Genomic DNA, 12,540 nt, shown 5'->3' on the forward strand with positions numbered 1-12,540 from the left:
GTATTTTATTGTCAGGTTGTGTGTCTGTACTCCGAAGTTAGGCTGAGCCAGATTAACAGATCCTAAAGTGTACCATCATCTGGAAGCATACATGTCTCAGAACCATATATCATATCTTTTTTCTTGTAAGCATCTGATTTGCAACAGGGCCACACACACACACAAACATGGACATGCCTTTCCCAATAATTGCCTACCCTTGAAATTGGGCTGACATTATACACCTGCCTTCTTCTTCATGCCCCATTACGATAAAGATGGTCAAGCTGCAAATACCTGCATCTTCCCTTTCTGGAGCATCAGACAACATAGAAACACAGAAAACAAAGGAACACAGCAAGCTGTCTTATACCGAGTCAGGCCACTGGGCCAGCTAGCTCAGTGTTATCTACACTAACTGGCAGTGACCCCCCCAGGATTTCAGGCAGGGGACATTCCTGGCCCCACCTACAGTGTCTTGCCTACTCGGGCTACAAATCCTATATCCACTTACTCAGAAGTAATCCCAATTTAACTCAGGGCTTCTAAGTAGAGAGGTAATAACATGCTGTTTGTGTATTTCATGAATGTGGATTGGAACCCAACTGTTTCAAGTTTTTACCTGTACATGCAGGTCCCGCTATACGAACACTCATTATATGAAAAAATTACTTGTCCAAACACAAGGAATTAGTACCGAAACTTTGCTATACAGTGGTACCTCGGGTTAAGAACTTAATTCATTCTGGAGGTCCGTTCTTAACCTGAAACGGTTCTTAACCTGAGGTACCACTTTCGCTAAAGGGGCCTCCCGCTGCTGCTGTACCGCCACTGCTCGATTTCTGTTCTCATCCTGAAGCAAAGTTCTTAACCCGAGGTGCTATTTCTGGGCTAGTGGAGTCTGTAACCTGAAGTGTCTGTAACTTGAAGCATTTGTAACCAGAGGTACCACTGTACACACTGCAGATTCAGATATCCAAACAGCTAGACCTGTGTGTAGTGCTGTAAACAGATAATTGCCTCTAAACGAGCTTTAATTTTGGTGTTTTGCTGGTCTGTGGCAGCCGTTTCGTCAGAAACCATGTTAGGCGGGCAAAGAGAGATTGGACAAATAAGAACGTCCCCCCCCCCTCCTTGCTTTCCTTTTACAAGGATTCAGAGGGGTTTCCTGGGTTTTTTCATTTGTTGGTCAAAATTTTGTGCTCAGGAACACATTAGACATTTTCCTGATAGGAATCAATGGAAATCAGTGAGTCATTATACAAACACTTGCCTAACAAACAATTTCCCGAGAATGCATTGTGTTCAGATAGCAAGACATTTTAACACCTTTCAGCCTGGTCACTTGACCTAGCAACCTGGTGGCAAAAATGCAGTTATCTAAAAGAATAAGAATTAAGCATAGCAATTAGATGCTGTTTGTGGCACTGTGGTCTAAACCACTGAGCCTCTTAGGCTTGCTGATCGGAAGGTCAGTGGTACTAATCCACATGATGGGGGTGAACTCCTGTTGCTCTGTCCCAGCTTCTGCCAACCTAGCAGTTTGAAAGCACACCAGTGCAAGTAGATAAATAGGTGGGAAGGTAAGTGGCATTGCCGTGTACTCTGGCTTCCATTATGGTGTTCTGTTGCGCCAGAAGCAGTTTAGTCATGCTGGCCACATAACCCGGAAAACTGTCTGTGGACAAACGCTGGCTCCCTCGGCCTGAAAGTGAGATGAGTGCCGCACCCCATAGTCACCTTTGACTGGACTTAACTGTCTAGGGGTCCTTTACTTTTTTAAAACAACAACAACAACAACAACAACAACAACAACCCTATATGCATTTAGGCTGCTGCTCAGAGTGCTCTCTAAAACATGCTTTTTTGCCCAAGCTTTTTTGGGGGTATTGAGACAGTGCTGGCAACCCAGCCAGATGGGCGAGATCTAAATATTATTATTATTATTAGTAGTAGTAGTAGTGGTAGTAGTAAGCTACTGTAGATGTTGTGTTGCACTGCTATTTTAATGTTAGCTATAATTCTTTTATAGTTTAAACCACCTTGAAATATAAGGTGGCATGTACACCTTGAATAGAAGGTGGCATGTAAGTGCTTTAAAATAACCAAACATATAAACCTTCCTTTAATCTTGACTGAGCAGCCCTGTAAGATAGGTCATTATCATCACATTGCAGACAGGGGGTCATTGCTGAGAGCGAGAGTGGCTTGGCTAAGGAGCCTAGTAAGTTCATGCCAAGATTTGAAGTGGGAGACTTTCGCTGCTCTGTCTTAATCACTACATTAAAAGAAATACTTGCTTTTCAATTTAAGGTTCTAGTTAGGAGCATATGTACAAGGATTTTCATCACAGAGAAGAAAAGACCATTTGCGTGAGGATGTTTTTCTTCATTTTCTTTCTATGACATTTGAGAGTGCTTCAACCACCAACAACCTCCCTTTCTTTTTTTGCCAGTGTGATAATATCATCATTATCACAGACTCATGTTTCTAATTTCTTCTTCAGGCTCCTGCATTGTTAATGTTAACTTCTACTGAACCCAACTTTGTTTTCGATCATGGAGGGTAACATTTATCTAGCTTTAGGCTGCTGCTATATAGATCCTTTAGGAGGCATGGGTTTCCAGGTTGCAGTAAAGAGCAGCAGCTCATTGCAAAAAGCAGTGAAGTCTTCTTTGGAAATAGTCTCACAATCTATTTTGATACTGAAATGTAGCTCTGCAGATATAGAATGAAACAATCTAGCAAAGTTGCAGTTGCTAATAATCTACCAGTACCGTACTGATGTTTTGTTTCCACTTAAATGCAGAGTGTTAAAACAAACTCAGGACAACCTTGGCTTGATGTGGAAGCTAGGCTCTTCTAAACTCTCATTAATTTGTACTTGTCAGCTGTTGGACCCATTATACAGCAAGAGAGGTAGAAAATCGAGGCCATGGTGTGTTGATATTGCACGTAGTTAAACTATGGAATTTTATTATTATTATTAGTGATGGCCACCAACTTGGATGGCTGCAATCTTCTTTTAAAGCCATGGAGAGGGCTATCCATGACTACTAGCCATGATGGCTTTGTTCTGCCTTCATGGTCAGAAGAAGCAATGCTTTCAAATTCAAATTGCTAGAAATCACAGGAATGGAGAGTGCTTATGTGCTAAGGTCCTGTTTGCAGGTTTCCCACAGGCATCTGGTTGGGCTACTGTGAGAACAGGCTGCTGGACTAGATGGGCCATTGGCCTGATCCAGCAGACTCTTCTTATGTTCTTAATATTCCACAAGATCTCCATTTTGGGCAGATCACCACAATCAGAGAGAGTTAGCTAGCTGGTTTCCAACAAATTGTTAGCTTTTTGGCAGCTTGATTAGCGATGGTGGGAAATAATTCATTTCCTTGTATGAATGGCAACATTTCCACCAAGGAGGATGAAGTATTCAAACTCTGATTAGCCGGTGCACTTACGCAGTGATGAACAAGCAAGGCACAAAACAAACCCTCCTATCTCATCAAACATTCCACAGATATTTGCAAAGAAAAGCAAAAGGGGGAATGTGATCATAAGGTAATGCTGCAGCCAAGTGAAAGTTTTGACACTCCAGTGTACACTCCTGATGCATGAAATCTCATGCACTGCTGTCCTGCTATGAAGAACAGTGCACATATGTTTCTGCATGTCATAGACTTGCTTAAATTGTTGGCGAGCTGTCAATCATTCTTTTCAGCAAATAACATGAACAGAAAATAACATCAAAATTTAGATTTTGTTTCTTAAAGCAGGGATCTCTATTTCCTTTATGGAGCACTACATATGCAGAATATGATGTTATATAAATCATGATTTTGGATTGACCAGTATTCAGGATTGTTAGGACAGAAGCAATGACCAATTGTAATAGCTGCTGATTGATATCAGTGGTTAGAAATGACTGCAAAATTCTGCCATTGTCAGATATTGGGGCATTTGAAGGGTGTTCACCCTAGTTCCAATATAGATTGATAGAAAATTCTGTTAGCTTCTACAGCCTAGGAGCATTTGTTCTTGCTCACACAATCTATAAAGCTGGAAGTCCTTTGCTGCTGTCACTACTCCCATTTTAATGTCATGTGAGTTAGAGAACAACCAGTGATGCTCCTACAGATGATCTCAGTGATTGAGCTGGAGTATAAGGGCTCAGGCAATCCCTAAGTTGTTCAGGACTTTGTAAATTTATAATAGAACCTGGCACCTGGCTGGGAAGTAGATGGGCAGCCAATGCAGATTTTTTAACAATGGTGTCCCATGTTGGTACCTGTCTGCCCCATCATCAGTATAGCTTCCACATTCTGCACCAACTGGAATCAGGCCCAAAGGCAGCATCACATACATCTATGCTGTTTTCTGATAATACATTTTGAATGTAGACTTTTCTCTCTCTCTAAGTAATAGAAATTGACAGAGAATTAGAGGTTCTCTCAGTACATTATAAACATATTATGTGAAAGTAAGCCCCACTGATTATGGTAGGGCTTGCTTTTAAGTAATATGTCCCAGTATTGAAACATTTAAATATAGGTTGAGGATCACAGGGCCTGTCATTCAAAAATGATTTTGAAATTTCATTTTTCTTAAAAGTTTAAATATTTTTAAATACCATGGTTCTTGAATCAGAAAATATCTATCTATCTATCAGTCTCCTTTATTGGCATAGAATCAGAGAATAATGTCTGCCATATATCACACTTACCCACTTAAAAGTGAAAGCTTGAATTTATTTGGGTTGAAATTATCATATTGTTGTATCAGATTGTCTACTTAATAATGAAATTCTCTGTATACATTAATAGTATTATCATTTTTTTCCTTTTTCTTTTTTATAAAGCTAAGGGGAAAGATTTGCAGTCTGAAACTAAATGTGTCTATTTGGAAGTAAGTCTTAGTGATTTTGAGGCTAGGTTCAGCTTGAGTTTCCAGACTTTGGTTAGCAAAACTTCTATAAAGCATACTTTTACCAGCAATTTTAAAAAGAAAGAAAATATTTGCAAACATGCTTTAACCATGATACCTACTCAAATTAATCATGGAGCCTATTATAAGCTACTTTCCTTTGTATTATAAAAGGCTGTAGAATTGTTGTAATATGCTTGTACACTGTGCTTACTTCCTACCTCCAATGCCCTGTATTTTGTTTATCTTGTGACATGGTGTGCAACTGAAACCTGTTTAAGTAGAGGACAGTCTTGGGTGCTGCAATTAAAGAAGGACATGAGAGCAAATTTTGGTTGAATGTTGCAAGAAACATTTTGATGGCAAGAGCAATGGAATCAAATCCTAGGTCACAAAGGGCTCTTCTTTGCTCAAGGCCTTCAAGTAGAAGTCATCTGTTGAAGATGCTCTAGTTCTGAGTTTAACTAAGTTACTGATGATTAATCAACTAAAATTTATTTAATCATTTGGCAGCCCTAGTTCCACCCACTCCAGTGCCTTATGCATTGCACTCTAAAATCAAGTTCTTTGCTGTCAGCTCACATATATGCAGTATAAGAGGTATATTCTATAAGTAGCAACTACTATCTGTGGCTTCAAGTATCTCTGTTCTGTATGATAAAAGCCTCTAACTATTGTGTGGATATGGGAGAAATTGAGTGCTTTTAAACAAGTGTGCTTGTAACATACATCCTTAATGCAGGCCCTTTTTTACTTGACTAAGCGGAGGCCAGATTCCATAGAATTGAGGCTAACTTTGGATTTCCCCTGTACTGGGTTCAAGGCGCATTTGAAACTCACAGGAGCTTCAAAATGAGTTTGTAATGTTGCATGAGGGAAGCTGCTGTTTCAAGAGGGGGAAATGGATTAAAAAAGGGTTTGCACACACAACCCAGCCTAAATGAATTGTCTGGTACATGGTGCAAAACAACAATTGGGCATTTGTTTCATAAGATTTATATGCTGCTTGCTTTTTAAGGGGGGGGGAGTTTACAAAAAAAGCAGTTTACAAAAAAAGATAAAAGAATAAAATTATCAGTAAGAAAATATCAACAATTATGTAAGACTTTCAAAAAATTAAAACAACAATATTCTAAAAACAGATTAAAATTCTAATAATCTTTCTAAGCATCTGGGGAAGGCTTGTCTGAACAAAAATGTTTTTAGCATGCACCAAAAAGATTATAGTGAATGTGCTTGCCTGATATCAAGAGGCAGGGAGTCCCAAAGTGAAGGTACTGCCACACCAAACCATCATGTTCTTACAGATATGGAACAGGTATTATGTTGTGTCTATAACAATGCCAGTTATGGGGTATATGGAGTCAGGTGATCGCAGGGAAACTAGTCCCAAGTTGTTAAGGACTTTAAATACTAACCGTAACACCTTGAACTTGACCCAGTAGCAAATTGGCCACCAGTGCAAATCTCTAAACATAGTTGTTATATGCTGACAGGGCCTCATTCCTGTCAGCAATCATCATTTGCTTTGTTAATCTGTCACTGGAACCCTGACAGTAGAACACAAATGTTTCCTTCCTGGTTTCATGCAGCAACTGTTTTCTTTGCAACACTGACCTAGAGTGATAGCATACTGTGTCATGATACATGGTTGCTGTTGTTGTTTGTTGTCCTGCCCTGATGCTCTAATTTCTATGTTCCCGTAGGCTGCCTGTGAGATCTCAAAACTCCCCCAATTCTAGAACACAGCAAGGGTAACAGTTTGCTGTCATGCAATGGTTTATGGAAGGCATAGTCTAAACACATCATCTGCGCATAAGAATTGCTTTTCTAGGGATAATCTCATGAGTACAAGACTTTTCTTTGATAAGTTACTTAGACAGTACATTCTGATACAGGTTATCAATGTGTTTCTGCTTACTGTATGTCTACGGCACAAATTGCCACATTGCAATTGGTTCTAAAAGTTCAAGTTCCTTGGAGTCCACAATAAATTCTACTTCAGTAACAAACACTCTTACATGCTTCTGCTACTCATAGAGTTTGACGCTTTTCTCTCTTCTAATTCATGTTGAAATGTATCATTCTCCAACTGGACACATTCCTCTCTGCCTCAGCTACCTGGAGTACCTAAAACATGTTTTAGTCTTACTTTGGGCAATTTTTCAATTTAGCTCAGGTGAGCTGAGAACTGGTTTAGGTTAAAATAGAAGTAGTTTCCTGCTGTAGCCAACTAAGCCCTACTCAGTGTAGACCCACTGAAATGAATGAACCTAAGGCATGCCTGTGAATTTCAATGGGTCAGTTTGGAGTAGGACATCACCTTTAATCTACAGTTTAATATACAGAGAGCCTGTATAAATTTAAGCTGGTTCAGTTTAATTCTCATATTAACTCTGCATAGAGAAGCCAGGCAAAGTGACAGAGAGAAGGTGGAACTACTCAACACCTACTTTGCATCTGTCTTCTCCCAAAAGAAAAACAGTGCCCAACTTCGTGATAATAGCATAGATGATGCAGAGAAGCAGCTGCAGCCCAAGTTAAGAAAAGAGGTGGTAAGGAAACATCTAGGTACTTTAAATGAATTTAGATCTCCAGGGCCTGATGAACTGCCTCCAAGAGTACTAAAGTAACATATACCGTAGATGTAATCACACAGCCTCTGTCCCTTTGGACTGGAAGCAGGCAAATGTTGTCCCCATCTTGAAAAGGAGGGCTGGGGAGAGGATCTAGGCAATTACCAACTGGCCCATTTGATGATGATACTAGGAAAGGTCCTAGAGCAGGGCAGTCGGTCCATGAGCACTTAGAAAAGGATGCTTTGATTATTAAGAGCCAGCATGAGTTTCTCTAAAAGAAGCCAAACCAAAGTAAGCTGCTTGATAGTGGAACAGACTACCTTGAAAGGTGGTGGACCACCCTTTGTCTTTTAAACATAGTTTGGGTGGCCATCTGTCAGGGATCTTTTTAGCTGTGATTCCTTCATTGCATTGATTCTATATGTTGAAAATACTTATTCTACCCTTTATACTTTACCCCATTGAAGAGTTATTAATTGATTACCATTGCTAAGGGGTGAGCAGTAAGAGCTTTTCCCCTGCAAGTGTCTCCCTTCCTTGAGAAGACCTGCTTTTCTGTTCTCTACAGACTTCTACTTTGGAGAACTGAAAGGAGCACAAGACAAATGGCAAGCTTGGGGGACACATCTAGAGGCTCACAGAAAGATTTTCTGTATAAGACTATGCATTTCACCTGTCCACTAAAAAAGATTGCAGCTTGTGTGCATGTTTGAGGGCACCAGAGTAAGGATGCTTCCAGGTGGGTGCTTATTTGTGGCGCTGTGGTCTAAACCACTGAACCTCTTGGGCTTGCTGATTGGAAGGTTAGTGATTCGAATCCCTGCAACAGGGTGAGCTCCTGTTGCTCTGTCCCAGCTCCTGCCAACCCAGCAGTTCTAAAGCATGCCAGTGCAAGTAGATAAATAGGTACCGCTGTGGCGCGAAGGTAACGGTGTTTCCGTGTGCTCTGGCACTCGTCACGGTCCTCTGTACACCAGTAGCTGTTTAGTCATGCTGGCCACATGACCCGGAAAACTGTCTGTGGACTAATGCAGGCTCCCTTGGTCTGAAAGTGAGATGAGCGCTGCAACCCCATAGTCGCCTTTGACTGCACTTAACCGTCCAGGGGTCCTTTACTTTTATCTTTACCTTATCTATTTGTGTGATCAATGCTGCTTCTAAGTTCTTTGCAAGGGCCACATGATGTCAAAATGCCAGGTCATATTTTTTCCTCATTTATTCCATATTTACCCTTTCCATAGAAAATCTAATACTTAAAAAATAAATAAATGTTGCCATTCACACATTGTAATGCCCGGAGAGAGAGAGAAGTTGTGGAAGCAGGTATACACACCAGTGTCTCCCCTCAAAGGCTGACTTCTGGACAGTGATGGTTCCCTGTGCAATTCCAAACCAGAACTGTGACAGTTGTTCCAGACCAGGGCAATCACTAGAGGAGGAGCCTTGTGTTCCTGTTTGAGTGGTATAGCATGACCTGGCCCACCTGTAGACATGTGGTGCTTCAAGTCCCATCTTTTTATTTCTTCTAATAGGGAAATCCCTAAACCAGGAAAATCCTGCATAGTTTCAGGTCAGGTGTTTGCTTTTAGGAGTTTTAAACTTTTTAAAAAAAGCTGTTTAAGCTATTTTAAGGAGGTAGTTTTCAACTGTTTTAATTGTATTAGTATTGATATGCCTGCCACATATAGCTGTATGTCCTTTGAATATACAGGGTATAAAGCTATAATAATAATAATAATAATAATAATAATAATAATAATAATAATAATAGTGGATTTGAATAAATACTGATTTTGTAGAGTTTTCTATCTAGTATTTGAGTCTTCAGAGTTTAATGAGCTGCCAAACGTTTGGCATATCACCCCCTCCCTTCTCCAGATACTATTGATCTTTGTAACCCTTTGAAATAATACAAAAAGTGTGTGTGTGTGTGTGTGTGAGAGAGAGAGAGAGAGAGAGAGAGAGAGAGAGAGAGAGAGAGAGAGAGAAAGAAAGAAAGAAAGAAAGAAAGAAAGAAAGAAAGAAAGAAAGAAATGAAATGGAAGTAGGATTACTGAAAGTCACCAGCTAAGATGGTCAGGACATAGGTTTTGTAAATGCTTATTTAATTAGTAAGCATTTTCAGGGTCTCACTTTCTGCACTACTATAGTCTTTCTTAATAGTGTGTCTTCTCAGGCTTCCTCATAGTGGACTTCACCAAGTCAGGAAAACAACCCTGTTAAAGCTTTTTCAAGTGTAAGACGGGTTAAGGTTATGTACACATTACCATTTGCTCTTGCTCCAGCATGCTCCTACTGCTGATATTTGAAGCCAAGAATGCAGTGTGTTAGCCACAATTTATCTGTATCCTGTAGCTTATACAGAAATACTCCTGTTTGAGGTTCTTCCCCTCAAACCATCTTCCATCCAATTTGAAATTGAAAGCCGCAGTTCAGCTGAGGTGTGTACTGTTTGGGCCACTGTTGCACATGCGCAGGTGGTAGCTTCATTGAATAGGAGTTCAGAGAGTGTGTTTGCAATTGCAGGGAGGCAAAACAGGCTTCAGGTGAAGAAACCCTCTCCACCCTTCTGGTACGAGCAGCGGTGTAAAACAACAACTTGAAACGTGGGTGGGGGTGGGATGGTGTTTCTGCTTTTTAAGCCACTAATGTGCACATCACCTTAAACTGAAGAGGAGCATCAGTCACTCCTTGCCATGAACAAGGGACTTCACTGGCGTTGATGTACCCACAACTAATCTCTCCAGCAAATGGGTTTAGAAGAGAGAGAAAAATAAGTCACCCTGCTGACCTCTAACACAAGCAATCAACTCAACAGTTAGCCATATGAAACTGGGAAATGCATTGGAGATGCAGAGTGGCAGCTCATTAGGGAATAGCGTATCTTCCATGGCAACTGCCTGCATCACCCTATGGAGGCCCACCTCACACTGAGAAAACTATTCAGTCCTGGCCAGAGCTGAAAGCAGCATGGTAGGCTACATAAGACCACTTATCTAACTCAGAAACTGTCAGACTTACCGTATGTCTTAGGGTTTTGGGGTTGTTGTTGTGGTGTTTTGCTTCTTATAAAGTTGCTAATCACAATCCCAGAAACCAGCCAGGAGCAAGCCAGGTTGGAAGTTGTGTGTGTGTATGTTTTCTGAGGCCATGAATGAGACAATGAAGGGTTAAAAGGCAACGACCATTTCCCCATTATCTTGTTCAAAAAGTGCCTTTTTAAAAGTCCATATGGTGACTTCCTCTCGACCTGCTTTCCCATCCTCATCTCTTTGCCATGGCTGTCACTTATAAAGAATCACTTGACTTTACAATAACAAATTCAAAAGGCGAGAGAATATAATCTGTTGATCCACAAAGAATTGGAATAAAGAACACCCCCACTGCTCCAGTTATCATTCCCATAGCGGTAGTGATATTATTGATGTGATTGCTATGCTAATTTCTATTGCGGGGGTTGGGGGGGAAGTGTATTTTGGAATTTGTTCAAAGAGAATTTCCAGACACGTTAAATGGTGAAGTGCGGAGTGAATTTCAAAACTTTGGAAGACGGGACATGAAAACTGGTCTCTTCTTCCCCACATTTCTAGGACCAGTCTTAAAGAACTGCTCTTAAACTTCTTCAAAACAAAAGCAAAAAACAAAAAAGTCAGGAGGGGTGGGGAAAGAGAAACTTCCTTAAAAAAAAAATTCCTTTCGGAAATCTCTTTTTGGGGGGCAGCTGATTAAAAAGTCATCCCATTTGTATGAGGGATGGGGGGTGGAACCTCATATAATGTGAAAAACAAGTAAGCATCCCTCTCAAATCGGATGGAAAGGAATAATGGGAACATTTAAGGAAGAGAGTAATTAAACACACCACCCTTCCCACTCACATACTTTTATTATTCTTTCGGGGAATTGCCAGAAATCTAACCCCCACTTGCATGGACTTCTGCGTTTATGTTAGAAGATTTCTGCTTGTGATGTTGTTTCTGCTTTCTTTCTTTCTCTCTCTCTCTCTTTCTCTCTCTTTTTTAACGGCATAAACTGATTTAAAATGTATGCCAGTCATCTTCAGGGAACTCATTTCAGTTGAGATGAAACTAGTGTTACCTGAATCAATGTTTTAAGTGTCCCTGTGGCTCGGCATTTTGAATAATCAATCTGTCTCCATCTCTTCTTAATCATGCGCATCACAGTCTTCTCTTTATTTGTCAGCTCGTTCGGATCTTGCCTTTCTCTCTCTCCCTCTCTCTCCCACCGCCCCCCTTCCTATTAACATGCCCCTAATGTCGTGAGCTAGCTTTTTCCTTTTAAAAGAAGCTGATGTATTTTGATACTTTTTTTATTATGACTAAATCTCTTTTTTCCCATAATTACCCCACAATCATTATATAATCCCATCACAAAGAGTCTATTGAGGCACCATGCTTTTGTCAACTATGGGACACAGAATCCATAATTGCATTATTCAGCTTTCTCTCCCCCCCACTCCATTTTGACCCCCCTTCTGCCCGCTTCCCTCTCTTCTTTTACTTCAGTAGCCACACATACCCCCTACTCCCCGTTTCTCACCTTCTGCTGGGCTACAGATTATTTCCTAGACCTTCCTCAGCAGATCAACCTTGCTAAAGTTGCTGGCTTTTCTTTTCCTTTAAAGTTATCTGCTTTATAATATAAGCATTGGAGCGCAGGAGGAGGAGGGGGGAGTGGGAATCTCATATTTTAAATCTATATCTATATATACCCCCCCCCCGATTATTCCAGACCCATAAGGCAAAAAGAACCTTCATGGCGTGTTTCCCCCCCCTCCCTCTTTCTTTCTTTCGTTCCCTTTTTTTCCCCTGGAAGTTTAATTACCGTATGCTAATTTCCTTGCCTACTACGTGATTAATTAAAATCATATTTTCATAATCATTTGGCACTAGTATTGTCTTCGTACCATCATGATCTCCTCTCCCTCTCCCTCTCTCCTCTTCTCCCCCCCTCTCTTTCCCCTAAATAGTGTATGTAAATAAAGTCAGCCTTAATGGAAAGCATCAAAATGCAACGCTGAGGACCTTTCTCTGTTTGCATGCG

General features: G+C 40.6%; 1 protein-coding gene across 1 annotated transcript in view; it reads left to right on the top strand.

Moving 5' to 3' along the window:
• Positions 1-12,540, top strand: part of ZNF536 (zinc finger protein 536) — a 567,281-nt gene that overhangs the window by 88,006 nt on the left and 466,735 nt on the right. The window lies entirely within an intron of this gene.

The sequence above is a fragment of the Podarcis vaucheri genome (assembly GCF_965113315.1).
Source record: "Podarcis vaucheri genome assembly, chromosome: 7".
Lineage (NCBI taxonomy): Eukaryota > Metazoa > Chordata > Lepidosauria > Squamata > Lacertidae > Podarcis > Podarcis vaucheri.